We start from the raw sequence: 5,487 nt of genomic DNA, 5'->3' as shown, positions 1-5,487 counted from the left end.
AAAAGGGGTGCAGCAGCTGCAGGACGGGGAAGAGTTGCCTGCTGGCAGAGAAGTAAAGGGTGTTGTAAAGAAAGAAAACGAATCTATTCAGGAACACAATCACAAATACCCATGGATGACACTTGGATAAGTAGTGTGGGGTGGTGGAGAGTACTGAAGGCCACACACAGATATGCAGTAATGATGCCTTGACACCGCTGGCCTCCCCCATCTGACAACCATCATTGACAGCTGCTTACAGAACCGGTTTGGTATTATGGCCAGGTGAAAAGCTGGCCTGGCAAGTACGTAATAGCGGATGGTTCTGACCAAAAATGCTGCAATGAAGAGTAACTTGTGATTGTGGGCAGCGATTTTAGCAAGAGACTTGGATCAGTGGAAGACCTATTATGAGATAATGGACCTAGCTCGGGTGAATATTGTCCAGCTACTGGAAGAAAAATCGGCCAAAATGGAGGCAGTTATTCCTGACTTCCAATCATTGATATCAACACTGCCTGTTGCCGCAGAACAGCTAGTACAAGCCTCTTCATGTCCTGCCCGTCCTATTAACCCCAAAAAGAAATCTTGTATTACTGGGCGCCTGCGTGCCAGAAAACCTCACATGCCTGCAATTGTGGATAAGACCATAGGAGGATATATTAGGGAGAAAAGAAACTTCATAATTACTGATGTAGAGAAGCCGGTAGGGAACGAACCTAAGGAGGCCCTCAGAAAGAAAGTAATGGCCTGGTTATGCCAGAAGACCGGACCTGGGCTTATAAGAACTTCTGATCTCAGAATAACAGGGGCTATGTTCTTGTAGGGTGTGGTGGTAGTAACCTTCCACTCTTTTTGGGCATCCATAAAGACTTTGCCATTGGTTCGTCTCATTTGAAACTGGTAGTTGATTTTATGTAGGACCTATACTGCAATATGGAATGTTCGCTTTTGATGATTTTATTGAGGCTCTTACTACAGATCTTCCTCGGTTTAGTCTGATCCGGTTTTTGCTGGTTGCTTCTTGCTTTTCTTTTATGTACTTTGTTATATGTTTTGTTTTGCTTGTTTATTATAATTGTTTATTCATAATGTGCCTAATATCGAAGAACCAGTTTCTAAGCGTGAGGCCGGGATTCGTACCTTTGTTGCTCTGAGTCATTTTGCTTCCAAGACGAGCGTGTTGCCCCTGAGATATCCTCCCGGTTTAGCGCTCTGATGCCTACAGGCTAGTTCGGTGCTATATATATGTATATATATATATATATATATATATATATATAAACATTTTTAAAAAAGCAATGAGGAAGAAGTGCCATTATGCGTGCCCAAAGCAAATTTGTTGGATTCTGCAACCTCAATGGTGCACTAAATCTGTGGGAGATATCACTGGAGTTAGGCTTTAGACCCATCGTCGGGAAATCACACTTTCATAAATGTCCGAATTCGTAGTATTATTGAGTACATAATAATCCCTGTGTCATGGTGGGCCAAGATACGCGGCTTTGAGATTAAAGAGAGGATAGAGTGGCCAATATCCCCTAATTCATGGCAACAAGAGTCCGATTGTGATATACAAACCACTCTAAAGGCAAGCAACAAAATCAAGATGGGTTTAGGGTCATTCGACGGATATCTGAAAATTAGGTCTATTTGCTGCAGAGAATTATCAGTCTTTGGAGAGAGGAGATACTGAGGCAATATGCCCCGAGGCGGCGGGCCGACCCTGTACGTAATGGCCCGCTGCCCAAGTTAAGGGCCTGAGTGCAGCGAGGGCCCCTTAACGAGGACGGCAGTGCCATTACTGGAAGGGTCAGCCCGCTGCTGAGGGGCATATTGCCATTAGCACCTGTGTAGTTTTCTACACGGGTGCTAAAGTCTTTTTTTGTTTAAATAATGAAAAAAAAGAAACGTACCTTTGCTGTGGGCCTGAACGGGCCGCAGAGTGCTACTGAAAGTCGCAGTACATTTTCATTGTTACATGAAAATGGACTGTGGAACAACAACACCGCGGGGCCCGGTGCCACACAGGAAATGTTTTAGGGGGAAAAAAAGACACCATTAGAACCAGGGTGATGGGAAACTACACGGGTGCTAAGGTGAGTGGGAAGGTGGTGCGGGGAAGGGAAGGGAAGCACCCAACCACTTAATGAAAGTGCTTGGAATGCTGGCTTACCTTTGTGAATATACCCCGCATTCCGAGCTTTTTCATTGGCTCCCTGTGCCTCCCAGCATGCTAATGATCTGTGTGCAACCCTATGGTAATTCAAGGGTTGTTATAGATTTTTTCTCAAAAATGTTAACTCATTGCATTATGATATTTAGGACCCCATGACTAGACAGAGAAGGAGCCAACAAAGGCAAGCGATCTTGGCTTTCCCAAGCCTGCAAGGCTAAGATGAAGGACATAATCATTGCTCTCAAATGCAATCCTCTCGATACTAATCTCATTAGGGAAAGAAGGCATGAGCTCTAAGCGGAACTAACAAAAAGATGGGGAGAAGTTGCAAATGAAAATTGGGACAGGCTCTCATAGAGGCAGACCAAACTAACTCTAGGGACCTTTGGTCCTTGGTGTCCAGGAACATCAAGGAGTTAGATCGGGGAGTACCGGAGCTCCCAGAGTCACATATCCCAGAGTTCCCATGGATAAATAATTTTCAATCCATGTACCTTTGTGCGAACGGACGGTATGGAACACAAGAGCAGGGAATTAAGTGGAGCCTAGGTTTGCTGAATATGTCTACCATAGATGAGGTATACCTGATGTTATCGAGGCAACGACTGTGTAAATCCCTGGGACAAGATGGGGTTCCAAATGACATCTTTTTAGGTCAGCCTGAGATCTGGTTACCAGTCCTAGTCCAATGCTTCATTGCCCTTATACCCGGGAACTATCTGCCTATGAGCTGGTGAACAGGAATTATTGTACCTATTTTTAAAAAGGCAACTTGGTAGATCCCTGTGCTTATTGCCCAGTCACGTTACTAGATGGCATGTCAAAACTATTTGCAGGACTTCTCCTTAAGAGGCTTGAGGCTTAGTTGGGAGATAACCAAGTTCTGTCAGACATCCAACTTGCCTCCAGGCCAGGAATTGGTACTATCATTCGAGGCCTAAACCGGTACTTGATACTTGCCAAGTATGTAAAGATTATGAGAGTTCCTGTCCATGTGGCCTTTATTGATTTGAGTTCTGCTTTTGACCACGTAGATATGACATTTCTGTAGAAAATGCTACAAGTATTGAGTGTGCTGGACTCCCTCCTGTGAGCAATTGTAGTTCTTTACGATGACTTTAGGGCGCGGGTATGCTATGGCACTGATGGCGAGCTTAGAGAGGAAATAAAGGTGGGGAAGGGGGTGCACCAAGGGTATTTTCTGGCTCCTCTTCCTTTTAACTTATAGACCAACTCCCTGGAAGAATTTGTACTACCCCTTAAGGCCGACATACCAAAATGCAATGGAGGAGACTTCCTGTTCTTAATTACGCAGATGACCTGATTTTGCTTGCAACTACACCTGAATCCCTACAAATGTTGGTGGGTGGGTACCTGGCATATATGACTGAAAGGGGACTTAAAATAAACCCAAAGAAGTGCCAAGTAAGGCGTATTTCAGGGAAAGCAAAAGCTGCCCGGAGAGTACGTTTGGAAGGGCAGTTACTCGAGGTTTGTAAAAACTTTGACTACCTTGGTCTAAGACTTTAGGAAAGATTAACTTGGGAGGACCATCCTCAGAAACTAGGGACTAAAATTAGACAGATCTCAGGGGGGATATTTAGATTTGACAATAATATCAGTAATTTTTCAATGGAACATATGTTGACAATCTACAAAGGGAAAGCAGTCACAGTGGGAACATATGGATGTAAACTATGGGGTTATACTAACCCAATTTACCTGCAAACAGCAGAAAATGTGTTTTTTTGGAAGCTACTATGTGTCCCCCAGTCGACCTCTGCCTTCACAATTCATTGGAGGTTAGGCAGACTTTCATAGCAGACCTGGTCTAAGCTAGATCTATTCTATTTTGGCGCAGTATCTAGTCAGATGGGGGAGTAAATCTAACCAAGACCCTGATTCATAATTTGTTGTGCCATGATAGCTGGTGTAGAATCGATTGGCTTGCCCATGTCAGATCTTTCCTACAAAGGGTTGGTCTGCAATCCTACTTCAGGGACCACAAACAGCTGTAAAAAAATCCTAAAAGAACTCAAATGTTCAGGATCAAATAGCTTTTGGTGGACGCAAGGGAGAATTATATGCTGGCCAGTACTCAGGTCAGGACGTACCTCCCGTTCAGACCTTCGAGGGGCATGCCAGGGTGTCTCTCCTTTGTGAACAACCAGCAGCATTGGATCTTACTTACTAGAGCATGATTGGGTGTCTTGCCCCTGGCTGTGTGCACCAGGAGGGACCAGCCAACTGCGTATGTGTGGGGCATGAGGAACCTTAGTGTGTCCTCACTTTCTTTTCCCCAACATCCTCTGCACAGGTGGCCACGGAAAGGCCATCGCTTTTGGATCCTGACCCTGGGGTTAGATATGTGAGAGGGGATCACCTATGTGGAGGAGACTTAGGGAAGAGGGAGAGGACATCCTTGGGTGGAAATGGTATCTCCCATTCCCTTTTCACAATGAACCTTCAGTCCGAGCAGCCTTTATAGGTTATTGTCATCCTTTCCCCTTTCCTTCCTTTCAAGATGACCATCGGAAATGCCATCATTATACTGTAACAAGGAAGAGGTCAATTAGAGGACACTTCCTTATTTGGGTAGGGTAAACACACATCAGTCCCCTATTGTTATTTCAAAGCAGGACAAAGAAGAAACAACTGGGAGTTGTGCCTACTTCCAATCATTCACACCTCTTTGGTACTAGGACGAGGAAGAGGTGACTAGGAGTTGTACACACTCCCATCCATTCACACCACTCTGGTACTGAGATGAGGAAGAGGACTGCAGAGAAATACCATTGCAAGAGTCAGGCATGTCCAGTGAATAGAATTCATTAGGATCAGACAATTGAAAATAAGGACTTGCACCTGTAACCAGTTGACAGGCCACAGGTGCATAAAAGGTGAGTGGCACCAACAGAAGATAAAGAGAAACCTGCCTGGAGGACAGGACGTGGCTGACAGTGGAGCAGGCTGGAAAAGGGCTGGCGGGATGGACGCTGTGAGCTGCAGAAGGGAGAAAGTGAAGCTGGGGCCCGAGCGGCCCGTGCGAGGATCAAGACACCTGCAGTCTCCTTTGCTTTTGCCCAAAGAAAGTGCTCTACAAAACTGATCAGAATATGCAATTTTAGTCCCAGGTCCAATAACTTTCAATGAAAGTAGCAAGTTTCATCTAAATTTCATATAACTTTGTCTAAAATCTCTATTAGGAAAGTGCTGAATATAAAGTTGCATTTTACCATATTTGGGCAAAAACATAAATATTTTAGGGGCCATTGTTTTTCCAATGCGAAAGGTTTCTTTTCATTTAAAATCAATTAAGTTAGTCTGTT

The sequence above is a fragment of the Ambystoma mexicanum genome, chromosome 6p (assembly GCF_040938575.1).
Source record: "Ambystoma mexicanum isolate Mex_15411 chromosome 6p, UKY_AmexF1_1, whole genome shotgun sequence".
NCBI lineage: Eukaryota > Metazoa > Chordata > Amphibia > Caudata > Ambystomatidae > Ambystoma > Ambystoma mexicanum.
Note: the sequence above shows the minus strand (reverse complement) of the source record.